This window comes from Camellia sinensis, chromosome 12 (assembly GCF_055761805.1).
Source record: "Camellia sinensis isolate YWXY chromosome 12, ASM5576180v1, whole genome shotgun sequence".
Lineage (NCBI taxonomy): Eukaryota > Viridiplantae > Streptophyta > Magnoliopsida > Ericales > Theaceae > Camellia > Camellia sinensis.
This window is the reverse complement of record NC_138972.1, coordinates 9,506,543-9,520,570: the sequence shown is the minus strand read 5'-3', so window position 1 is coordinate 9,520,570 and position 14,028 is coordinate 9,506,543. Positions and strand designations below refer to the sequence as shown.

Genomic DNA, 14,028 nt, shown 5'->3' with positions numbered 1-14,028 from the left:
GTGGCTGGGTTCAGGTGAGATTAGAGTTTGAGAAGTTAGGAATAATGATAAAATTGAAATTTTTATAATAAGATTGTAATATATATATATATATATATATAGAGAGAGAGAGAGAGAGAGAGAGAGAGGAATGTTTGAAATCAACACAGAAAAATATAAAATAAAATAAAAAAGACTCAAAAAAAGGCAAATAGTAGAGCATCCAACTTTATTAGCCATAATCAATAAAAAAAATTAAAAAATAAGTTAAAATTGGTGAAAAATCTAATTTAAAGAGGGTATAAGGCATTAGATCTAAGTGTGTCTCCATCAAAATAGTCAAATTTTTAGTTAAATTTTAACTAAAAGTTTATTTTTCTATTTTAGCTAACCATCTTTCAAATACATTCTCCAACAAACTCTTTATTCTTTATTTCATTTGTTGAGTCATCTTTTCCTAACTACATGTAGCTAGTGATTTGATGTCCAACTAAAGTAGCCAGGTAAAAACTGAATTTGATGAAGTTTATTTTTATAATTTTATGCTATAAAATAGACAAGAGAATATTTTAATGAGCTTGATAATGATACTCGAATGGGAAATATTATTTAGTGATAAGGACATTTGTTGGTCAAAAGTCCATTAATACCTATTTGTTGAAATTTTTATATACAACTTGTCTGTTGAAAAAAATCTATCTGTTGAATTTCTATCTGTTGAATTTTCTATCTATTGAATTTTTATCTGTTGTACATTTGTCCAAATTTTTATTTGTACAAATTGATTTTAAAATTTTATTTTATCTGTTGAATTGGCCTCTCTCCTAATCAAATCCATTTCTCTATCTCTCTCTCTCTCTCTCTCTCTCTTTCTCTCCTTCATCTCTCTTTATCACTATTTCTCTCAATCCAAACTGGGTTTGGGTTTTCTTCTCTCCGCAAGATACAATGCAATTATAGAGAGACTAATTTCTTCAAACACAAACAACACTAAAGAACACGAAGAGACATAAATGTTATCTATTGAAACTAACATTTCTATTATTCTATTCAAGTGCCTTGTCAAATAGAGAAAGAAAATGAACCTATGGCACTTGGTTCTAAAAAAATTGAAGATAACAGATAAAGAAAGAAAATAGATAGAGAAAGAAAGAATTAATGGTAGGAGAGCGACGAATCTGAGGAAAAGGCATGGGGGAGCGATGACTCTAAGGAGAAGGGGTGAGGAAGTGTCAATTTCAATCCCCTCATCTCTCTCTCTCTCTCTCTCTATATATATATATATATTACAATCTTATTATAAAAATTCAATTTTATCATTATTCCTAACTTCTCAAACTCTAATCTCACACGAACCTAGCCACCACTCACCACCACCACTTTCTGCTCCCACACATCCCCAATTTTGACCACCCTCCACCACCATCCCCTATCCATCATCATCTTCAACCAACCTTCTTGCCTTTCCTTACTACCTACATTCTCATCCCCACAGTCCCATGCATTGTTCTCCATTATAATTAGTAATTCGAGATTTGAATCGTTCAATTTGTAAGATTTTGTGTGGATCATTACATGTGGTCAATCCACCCTATCCAACCCAATTGTGTTTTTTAAGGGCCTCAAATTTATGTTTTAATTCATAGGCCACACTTAATTGTTAAATTAGATTTGGTGAAATACATATGCTAATTTGCTTTGTTTTGTTTGCTGCTTAATTAATTTTGTAAAGTCATGCTTGTAATATTTCTTTCTTGTTATAGTTAGTTGTTGTCAATCTAGCTAGCACTAGCAAGGAGTACTCTATTCTAAAAATAAGAATAGAATGGTGATGCCAATTGATATTTGATACTTTCAACCCTTATCTCTCATTCACAGTCACAGCTGCCTGCCCCTCTACTTGACAATCTGCAAGCACACGCACTACAAGAATTAACACTTTTGGCAACAAAAAAATTAGTCGCTAAAAGTCTATTTTTGGTCGGCAAAAGTTATCCGCGACCAATTTTTTTGATCGCTACTTTGGTCGCCAATTGAGGGTCAGCAAAAGTAATTCGCGACCAAAATTGTGGTTGGTCAGCAAAAGTTAGATTTGTCGACTAAATTTTTGGTCGCTAAATATTTAATTACCGCAACTAATTTATTTTGTCGCCAAAACACTTTGGTCGCGAAAAGTGAAATTTTCCCGACCAAATTTCTTAGTCGCCAATTGTCACATTTCGCGACCAAAAAGTTTGATCGCCAATTATTACATTTCGCGACTAAATATTTTGGTCGCCAATTATCACATTTCGCGACCAAAAAAATTGGTCACCATTTGTTACTTTTCGCGACCAAAACTTTTGGTCGGCAAAAGTGAGTTTCTACGACCAAGAGCTGTTTTGGTCGGCAATAGATGTATTTTTTGCGACCAAAACTCTTGGTCGGCAATTGTCATTTTTTGCGAAAAAAAATTATTTATTTGTCGCGACTAATAAATTGGTCGCCAAAGCAGGAAAACAATACACCTGTAATTCCTAATAATTCATTCAATCCATAATAAACCTATAATTTTAAAGCATCATTCAAATTAACTGAATCATTAACATTCGACATAATACATAATTCATTAACATTCAACACAATACAACTATTCTAAGTTTTCATTCACAAGTCACATCCATCTAGCATAACAAATTGAAACAATACATAATTCAGATTTACAACATCAGGAAAATTGCTTAACCCACTAAGTTGCCTTGATAGCCAATCAAAAAGATCCTTGCGCCCTTCCGTGTCAAGTTTCGCATCCATCAAAGCAGTAGTGATGTAAGGCACCTAATAAAGAAACAGAATTGGAAAATTTATCAGAGAAACATGATAAATATATAAAATTAATTAATGCATAAACGAAATAGAGAAATTGGAACCCAACCATTTTGTCGAGATGAACATCAGCAAGCCAAGCATCTAAAGTAGTCAAAGTGCTTTCTCTCATATGTTTTTTATTGTCACCAAGGCATTTCAAAACATCTGACAGTATACACTTACTGGTTTTTCCTGTATCCCCTCCACCTGACAGGTTGATTTCCTGTATCCCCTCCACCTGCTCTTTAAGTGAGACAATGGCTGCAACACAACTACTGGTCAAACTATGGTTTTGCTATATAAACTCAGCTGATCATCCTAATTGACAAAGTTGGAATTGATTCTATTAGTTGCATATGTCATTCCTTTCTCACACACTGACAACAGGATGTTACCACTGCAGAGAAAGATTATTTCTAAGGGGCTCTGTGTATATGAGTAAATTGATGATAGTACTTAACCCGTAAGGTTTACTTTAAATACACAAAGGTTTCCCATGTGAGTTTGCAATGAACAAAGCAATCATTATAACAACTGGAGTGATCAACTGTTGCAAAAACATAAATGAATTATGTTGTTTCCATGGTTAAATGCGTTCACTAGTTCACTCAACCAGATAAGCATCGACTACATGAATATCAATCAAATGATCAAATGATAAACTAAAAGACTAATTGACCATAAAAGTTTAGTCCAAGATTAAGCTGTGAGTTTGCTCCTTTGATACATAACCACACTTATGCCAAGTAAAAAGAAGAAGATCACTGGTTGAATTTGCCATGTAAGAAGGCAAGTAAACCCTATGTCAAAACTTGATAGGCACTAAAGAAACAACCAAGCTAACACCAACTATTTAAGCAAGGCTGAGAAAAATAGCTAAATCATAGTATAAAATTTAAACTACTTTAAATAAGATTGTGCCCTTAGGGGCCCATGTCTCACACTTACAATAGAGAGCTGACTTCCAGATTCATCTTTTGATACAATACTAGCGGTCCAATCATTGAGCTTCTCCGAAAGAGAAGAAAACTTTTGTTCTGGGACATATAACCGTAGTCTCATTGGAGATAGTTTTATAGGTAAGTGCTTTTGAAGCTGCCGAATAACATCTAGCGACTGTAAAAGACAAACAGTTAGCTGAAGTACATAATGTTTAAAGCAATCAGCTTCTACAAAAAATCATATGTCAGCAATGTGTCAATTGGGAGATGACCATTCCTTTCAAGATACATGAAATCATCAATTTTACAAATAACAATAAGTCGCAGGAATAAAATTGCAACAGGAATGGAATGACAAATTGGAACTTGCTAAGAGAGCATTTGCTAGAGGAAAGTGAACTTCTTTTTCATTTTTTGTTTTTTATTTAAGCAAAGAATTAAACAAAATTTCAAATGTGAATAGCACAATTAATTGAATTTCCTAACAATTTGAGAGTACTTAACACAGATCAATGCAGAGCAGAAAATTCACTAAAACTCAGAAAACCATAAATCTCTTGTCAATCTACAACCAAACAAATGAACTCACCTGTTTTTTTGAGCTACTATAGGGATCAACCGCAAAATGGATTTCATGCATCAGACGCTCAATCATGCTAATAGTATAAGGGCGTTGAGTCTTCGGGTTAATAGTCTTCTGCATAACTAGGGTAGCAATATCCCGAAACTGACTCGATAATTGAGAATCCCTTTCCTTTCCAGCAACTTGTAGCTCTCCTTTGTCCAAAATCTGTTCCAAATTGAGGTACATCAATTAACCACCACTTTTTTTCAACAAATAATAATAATAAATTTACTTAAAGAACTTGTCAAGTTAACCCACACAAGCCACTGCCACAGAATAGTCTATCACACAGTGACATATTCCAAATGTAAGTAACAAAGCTTAAAACTGACTTCCAAGCATATATTTGTTTGATCATCTATCCCAAAAGCTGCTACTAAATCTTTTGACTTGGCAAGAACCCCCTTCGAAACATTTGAATAAACAGTTTGTGACTGCAATACTTCATCAAAGTCCTTCTCTCTATTTCAAAATTTTAAGATATTAGCATTTTAGTAATTATATATCCAGAAAGAATGGGAAAGAGAAGAGGAAGGGGAGATCAGGTCCTTGATTCCTTGAACACATCATAAAAGAACGTAGAAGACAGAGGCAAGCATCCAGGGAATTGGAGCTACAAAACCAGAAAAGAAATTAAACGACTTAAAGGGAAGTCATTCAAGAAACTTGAATCACCTGTGTGAAAAGCTCTTGGGCAATTATCACAACATAAAAGATCTCCTCCATCTGCACAGATTTAGCAAAGATCATCGTTTTCCTCAGCAGATAACTTCCGCAGTTGTGACAATTTCAAAGACAACTCATGGAGAGACACTCCATTTGATGTATAGATGTGTAGGTAACTGCATTAGGGGAAAAAAAGTTATCTAATGATGTATAAATGGTCACAGAAGCCACACGTTCACTACACCTCCCAAAAATATCAATAGAACACTCACAGCTTGCGACGAGAAGCCCAACCCGCATATGCTTCAAACTGAGAAGGGCTGACCTGCTCACAAATGTTGAAACAGCAAACACCTCAATGAGAATCAAATAAAGATGCAACTCGAGCAGCAAAAAAAAAGTACCTTACTTTGGCAGCAAAAGCAAAATATTCCAAAACCCTTCTTATAACCTTCTGTGCATTTCTGTAGATGACAAGTAATCAGAAAACAAATACATATCACAACAAGGTGCTTCACTGGTGAAGCTTTGCTTCCACAAATAAAAAAAATATGTTAATTGTTTAATACATTTGATCTTTATAAAAAGCAACATAAACATTTCCTTAACCCAAATAATAATATGTATGTGCTCATCTTAACAACCTGCCCATGAACAAAATAAGCTAGTTCAGTTCCATCAGGTAGTGTATCATCCTGAAATACCAACTTGTGCAACCGCAGATCTCTTGAGAAAAAGACAAAAATCAAGTATTTAGTCCACTAAATCAGCCAACTTAATCAATCACATGCACATGCACATGCTAGCAAACACATGCACATGCAAAAACACAAACTATTAAAGAGTGACTATATTTACTATTTAGTATTTACCAGCAACAAATAACTCAAAATCAGTGGTTTATATTTCAATTATACTTGTTGAACCACTGATTGCTGCCAAAGTAGGGCTTACTCACACCATCAAAACAACAGTGGACATCATATGTAACAGTTTGACAAAATTATGGCCAGGGCAAAATCAAATCCAGTGCTAGATGTTCATTTATGAGCAATGATCACTGTATCACCTGATGATTGTGTGTATGACTAGTTTAGTCCCCATTGGATATGGGTCTGGAAGGAATAAATTGAGTCCTAACCTAACCTTTCTCATAATTTGCACAATATTACGAGTCTCTTTAGCAGAAAACATGGCAATTATTTCACCATGCAAAATCTACCTGCTATGCAGCACATAAAGGGCCAACCGCAATGCATGGCTTTGGTTTTATAATGATCCGAAGCTGGGAATACAAACAAATTAAAGTGTGTAATGAAGCAAACAGGTAAGATTATGCCAAATTAACTGTTCCCAAGGATAAAATATTAACACATCTCTTAAATATTTTAAGCTCTGTGACCAGCCTATTCCATCTCAATTTTGTCTTCCGTCAAATTTTACAACTTCCTTGTCCAAAATTTTCTTCCAAATTTCACCCCACCCTAATATTATATATAATACCACAACCTTACATTTATCTTTTCTTATTGGGTTAGTTTCACTTTTATCTCCTAAACTAAATAAATAAATAAAAACACAACCAAATAGGCCTCAAATCATTTCCCTTTTGAAACCATATTCAAACATAACATTAAAGGATTAGAATGCATTTTGAAATCATACATACTAAAAACAGACTTGACTAACTCATGCTCAACAACTAAGGTCTTTTTTCCTCAGGCTTTTTCCTCCGGTTAAGATAGGGCTAGTTGGAGTGACCTCAAGTACTTTTGGCCTGTTCATGAATATACCACTACTTTAAGATATCAATAGTATACTTTCTGAAATATGAGGGAACATGAATACATCTGGAATTATACATATATATATATATATATCCATAGTACATATAGAGACAGAAATGAACGAATGAATTTGAACACATACGGGAATTAGCAAAAGAATTGAGAAATGTAGATGACCTGTGCAATTGCTCTGAGCTTCAATGCCAATTCGCTGTAGAGAAAAAAAAAACACATATATAAATCTTAGGTCTTCAAGATTGAGAGATCAAGAGAGAGATTGAAAGACCGAGAGAGAGAACGAGAAACCTACACAGAGAGATCCATACTTGTGAACCATGATGGCGAGCGTGAGAGAGAGGTAGGGCATACGAGAGCGAGAGAGAGAGTTGGAGCAATTGAATAAATTGGGGGAACAAATTTATATATATATATATTAAGAAAAGGAAACAAATTGGGAAAAATAAATTAGAAATACAACTAAAACAAGTAGTTTTACATCATTACCTCATTCATATTCCCCACCAATAGCTAACAGCAGAACATAAAGAATCTTCATGTTACTGGTGAAGTGACTCGAGTTTGCATGAAAAGTGCAATGCTATTGAAATAACTGAGGAACAACTAGCTACTAAGTGAACTCCATTTCAAATTTTATGCAACAGGCAACTAGAAAATGCTATGAAAGTTGATTAATCACACCTTTATCCAATTTTCCATTAATGAAAATATTAAATACATTCCCATTTGATAGCCAAAGAGGCTCCTTTTGGCTCAGGAGGATGCACAACTCACTGTTTCCTGCTGATCGACACACCTAGAATTGAAAGCCAACACAAACAAACGAAAATCAACAGAATCATTAACAAAACAGAATCAACAACCAACACAAACAAACGAAAATCAATAACCAAATCAGATTTACGATAGTCATATATATATATATATAGAGAGAGAGAGAGAGAAGGGGGTAGATCCAAACCTTTCTGCCTTCTCTCAATGCCTTGATCTCCGCATATGCAAAAAAATCTTTATTTACGATAGTCATATACAGAGAGAGAGAGAGAGAGAGAGAGAGAGAGAGATTTACGATAAAGATCTTTATTTAATTGTGACCTTTTGCCATATCCTTGTAGATGCAAAAAAATATTAATCCTAAGAACATATATGTCAAGAAAAAGGGATGATCAATGACAAGTATGATGCCAGTATGCAAATTGTATGCCGTCATTACTCCAATTTTATGCCATATTTCACAGGGGAAAAAAAATGATCTTACTATATAGTCAGTAACAAACAGGCATTGAACCCAAGAGCAGAACCAAGTCAATGCACAGAATCAAACACCATGTGCACATGTAGGACCCACTATATTCAGAAAATAATGAGACCACCATTATTTTTGGAAAAGATGGGACCTACATGAACACATGATGCTTGCTGTGTGAATCCATGAAGGATGAGAAAAAAATCTTGTCCAATTATATATTAACAATATTACAAAATACAAACTCAATTCTAAGATATCAATCAAGTAACTCATTTTAGATAAATAGATATGGATATAACCTGAAAGGATTTGAACATGATGATCAAGGATGGAATTAGTATTGATATTCAAATGGAACTAAAATGGACAAATAATAAGAGTTTGCCTTTGATATTATGTAGTCAATCAGATTGAATTAGTATTGCTTCATCCTATTTGTGCATTCAATGAAGTTGTCTTAAACAACACACCATCAAAAATAAATAAATAATGAACTCGCACTCCTATCATACAAGCCAAACATTTTTTAAAAAAGTAATAATGAACTACAGTAACTTCTGAATATTTTTTAGACAGCGGAATGCTATCATTTTTTTTTATAATAAGATTTTATTTGAATAAATTTCAAGACTTAAAATAGTAAAGTTTGATTATCATCACGTTGCTATTATAAAATTTCAAGAATAAAAAAGACAATCTAAAAAATCTAATCAACATTGTATAACACATTGAAGTGGACAGATGTATCAATCTAAAAGAAGAAATGCCAAAGTGAGGGAAAATTTTTGTTTATCTCTTTGTCTTGACTCTTGGGATATTTATTTATTTTTTTCACTATCTTTTTTCAAGAACCGTCTAAACTTCCAACTAACAAGTTGAAACGATTTTTCATTATCTCAGTTAAAGCATCAGCCACCCACTGTTAGAGGCTTGCTACTTCAATTAGGCACCATGTTCTTCAAATGGATCTCTTAGCAATTAGCATTATGCATTAAGATGAATGAGGAAAGCATTGATCATCTGTTTTTACATTACCCTATAGTTGTGGTAGTATGGTAGGTTGGCAGAGGATAACTTGATATTAGCTTCATATGCTTGGATCCTTTTCATTGATCAACAGAAGCAAACAAAAACATGAATATCAATCAAAACTATATTAGGAAAAAAAATGTTTAAATTTTAGATTTGATCTATTAGATTGGGACAATTTGTGTTTCAATCTCACACTATGTGAAAGCACTGGACATAAATTTTACCCTGTTATTACTAACCAAGACCCTCACTATCAATTATCTCATAAAAGCCTAATAAACCATTTTTTCTTTTATTGCCAATATATATAGATATATATAATATGCATACATCATAGCACCATTGATGTAGCTTTCTCCATAATTCAAACCTTTGTCATCACAAATTGTCAAATAACTGAAAATAATTTTTTTAAGAGGCATTACAACAAACACCAATCATCCACCACAACAAATACCCATTTCATCATTACTTATAAAAATAAAAAATAATAAAAAGAAGAAGAAACAGTAGCAGCTATTTCAACAAAGATGATTAATAAAATAATAAGATTAAAAAAATAATACGCAATTGCGTAGTGATGGCAAGAATAAAGCAACAATTACAATCAAAACAGAATACAACCAGTTATAAAAACTTTATTGTTTTCGATGTTTTCATGAAACGAATTTTTTGAAACTCAGACAAGTGTTTAAAATAGTCCATTAAAATGCTCTGTCTAAGAAATTAACAGTTTCATGTCAGTATGCATGGAAACATTAATGTTTCAAAAAGACTATAGAAAGAAACGAAAAAAGGAACTTGGAAATAGATGGAAACATTCGTAGATAAAAAGGCAAAGCAGGAGGGCAATCTATTTACCATCCCTCAGACCCAAATGTAAACAGGAGCTTTGTGCACTGGATACGACCTTCTACCATTACATTCATAAATACAAAGGCAAAGGTGTAGAATCAGAAAGTAAATGTTGACGCAAGCAAAATTTCATGAGTAATATCAAATAAATCAATTTAATTGAAAGAAAATTTATATGATTCTAAAGGCGCATATAAATTTATATGATTCTAAAACTTGTAACAAAATCATTCTAAAGGTGCATATATCCCAACATCATACTGATATTGACGACAATGATAAGGTCTTCTATCATTTTTTCCCTTAAAATAAATAGAAGAACAAAAATAAATTTATGAGATACTAGATTTGAGTAGACACAAGTTGTTGCTTCAGTATGTTTTGGAGTATTTTGCTATGTTTTGACGTATTTCCATGACAACAGTAAAATTATATCAAAACAATAAAAATTTCATTTTTCCACTAGTACCTAATTACAATGACCTAGGAATACAAAATTTTCAGTTTTTTCAGTTAAAATAAAAGAAATTGTTGTAATAACCCTCACCACTGATTACCGTTAAACATTGATTACCGTTAAACTGAACTGATTATGACTGATAATTGAACTGATTAAAGTACTGAACTGACTGACTGAAAACTGGAACTGGATTGAATGAGTACATCTGTTTGAATTGCATTTTATCCGTTGATTGTTTATCTGATCTGTTCATGTTTTAGTGTTTAAACTGTTAATTGAAGGCCTTATCGGCGGCCGAATCCAAAATTGATTGATGTTTCATGATCAGTAGAATTTACATGATTTTATGGCATATTCAGTTAAACTGTGATTTGGTATGATTAAATTAGAGTGGAATAAGCTAATTAAAGAGCTAGGCTTATCTACCATCTTGCCATTGCTAGTGGGCCCCTTAATATATCATACTAGAGCCTTGTACTCATTGAAACAAACTTTTTCCTCAGCCTTCTTCTTGTTCTTGCCGACCTTGAGGGAGAGAGGGAGAGAATAGAATTGTCCTTGCGGGTTTGGCTTAGTCAACTTGAAGAATTGCTTGGTAATTGAAGTATTGATTTCATAATTGAGCTTCTAGGCTTGAACTACAGAACTAAGGTAGAGTAATTATCCTCTTGTTTATCTTGTTCTTGCATGGTTCATGTCTAATTGTAGAGCTAAGCCATGTTTTAGTTCATACATGTTGATATAGAGCATAATTCATGCATGCATGTTTGAATTGTTGAGTTGTGAGTTGATTTCATGGTAAAATGGTGCATGTATGTCCAGAACTTTGTAATGGTCCATGTTTTCAACTTGTTTTTGGATCAATTGGCTCCTTAGAGCATCAAAATGGAGCTTCAAAATTATTTGAATTCATGCATGTTTGCATGTTCATATTGTTCTTGAAATTGGTTTGAAATTGGGTTTCAATTAAACACCCTTGGGCTTTGATTTCTCAAAATTGAGCTTTGAACCATGATACTCTATGTGTTTACAAATGTTTTCTGGAAATTCAACCCAAGAGGTCGAGTTTTGAATTGTGAAAACCTGGTTTTGGCTTGGAGGTGCAATCTGGAATTCCCAGATTTTGCACTTCCGCTCGAGCGGGGAAATTGGCGCTCGAGCGTGGAATCCGAGCATCCAATATTTCTCTGCACTGTTTTACAATCCGCTCGAGCGGAGGATTGGGCGCTCGAGCGGAGGATTGTGTCTCAAGCTCGAGCGAGTGTCGAGCGGAGATTTCACCCATCCAGTACTTTTACAGTACGCTCGAGCGGAAAAGTTGACGCTCGAGTGTGTACCTTTGTTGCATATCCGCTCGAGCGGGGAAACCTGCGCTCGAGCGGGACTCTGTTTTTCTGAATATTCTGAAACTATTTTCTGATCACATCTTTGCATCCTCATCCCATTCTAGGCATTCTTAGACCTAGTTTAAGGCATCTTGTTGAGGACATAGATGTAGAACACACCGAGGCATTAGGGATTAAGTTACTATCTTTCCCCAGCTGTGTAGCTTAGTGTGTTTAATCTGTTAACTGTGTAGGGTTGGCGACTGGGGAGGCACGCTCTAGCATACTGTAGCCCAAACTCTGTGAGTAACGATTGTGTATAGATATGTTCACAAATGATTATCTTCTGAACAACTGAACTGTACTGATTTCTGAACTGATTACTGTTAACTGAATGAATGTATGTCCTATATTCTGAACTGTATTGTGGCATCCTTAGCACCTACTGTTTACTGTTACTGTGACAGAAATCTCTGTCGATTCCCTTGTTGGAACCACTACTGTTTACTGACTGATGGCCATCATTACTGCTCGGTCTTTTAAGACCTACTGATTACTGTACTGTTATGCTAATGGATGTACCGCATATGACTGTACTGACTGAACAACTGAAATACTGTTTAAATGAACTGTTTTCATACTGTAAGGACATTCATTCTTAACCTCTTTACGCATTATGTTATTCACTGGGCTTTAGCTCACTGCTCATATATATATGTAGGTGTTCAGGCACCAGACCGCGGCTAGGAGCGTCAGGGTTACTCCAGTTTTGTCAAGCCAACTACTGTGCCTCACTGCGAGGTTCCAAGCCTATTTTGCCAAGGCTTAGGGGTGTTTTAGATTTCCCCCTTCTGTACTGTCGTACTGTTTTGTGTAGACTGAACGTTTACTGTACTGTTATCCAGGGATTGAGTCCCTAGTCTGAATGATTGTAAATATTGTGCATACTGTTCTGTACTGTTTACGTATAAATGTATGGAAAGTCTTTTTGCATACAGACTGTCACAGCTCATTGGGCATTGTTTCTTTACTGTATTGGCTTCCGCCAGGCCCTGTACTCTGTTTTACTGTACTACTGTTCTGCAGGCCTTCGGTAATCTCGGATTACTGGCCGGTTACGGTGCTAAACCCATAAGGCCGGGTTTGGGTCGTGACAATTGTGTACCTTGGTAATCACCCGAAAAAAAACAAAGAAATTAACAAGAAATGTTTTTAAAAAATCTTGTTTATTTACAGAAGCAACACACCATAAATGAACTCTTAAAGAAGGGAAATTAGGAAGTAAAAATCAAATTTAGGGGAGTCCAACCTGCAAAATCAATCTTCTACAAGGGCAAATCAAATTTAGTTGTCACATCTAGTTGCTAGGTCTCTATACACACAAAAATCTAGCTTGGATGATAGACAGAACAGAAGCATGTTAAAATACATTTATCAAAATAGACAAAAAATGCAATGGATATGCTCAACAAATCAAGGGGAGTCCAACAAACATGAAGACTAAAGCTTCGATGAGTAAATTACTAAATTCATTGATTCTTCAGAGTAAAACCGAAGAAATTTTAAAAATGTGAAACCCTAGGTTAATCAGAACAATAAACAAACAATATTAAACGCATCACCGAAATTCAGAAAACATTCTTCATTCTCACCAAAATGAAGCTAAGTCTGTTGGCTGAGACGCTTCCTGAGCTTCCACTACTTGTGCTTGTTCATCTTCCTCTTTCTCTTCTTCTTCACGCTATCAACCCAGATCATCATCGGAGTGTCGCTAGCCACAAAAGGCACAAACCCAGCTAAAGAAATAGGGTTTAGAGAAAACCCAAATGGGAAGCTTGGAAAGATCGGGGTCGAAAGAGAAGAAACCGAAACCGAATCTGAATCCGAATCGAGATTTATATTGTGGCTGTGAGGATGGAGTGGTTTGGGTTCGGTGAGATGGGGAAGAGTGAAGAGAGAAGGTATGAGATTTGGGGGATGTAGTTTATTAAAAGTAGGGATAATATATTTGATAGATTGCTTTGTGAGTAGTTTCCAGACAAGAGAAGCCATTGAAGACTCGGGAAAAACTGAACAACAAGTTCATATACAAATTTGTACAAGATTGACAGAGAGAATACAGAGAGAGGGAGAGGGTGGATCAACATATAGAGAGACAGAGAGCGAGCTGGAGACAGAGAGGAGAGACGGGCCTTTTTTTATTTTATTTTTTTCTATTTTCCTGGTACAAAACGACGTCGTTTT

General features: G+C 34.7%; 1 long non-coding RNA gene across 1 annotated transcript; it reads right to left on the bottom strand.

Annotated features, from left to right (window-relative positions):
* Positions 1–4,724: 4,724 nt before the first annotated feature.
* On the bottom strand, positions 4,725–7,352 carry LOC145804083 (uncharacterized). Its single transcript, XR_014345679.1, has 3 exons — positions 7,023–7,352; positions 5,068–5,118; positions 4,725–4,854 (listed from the first exon to the last, which is right to left on the bottom strand). It is a non-coding gene; the product is annotated as an uncharacterized LOC145804083 (long non-coding RNA).
* Between the last annotated feature and the right edge of the window lie 6,676 nt (positions 7,353–14,028).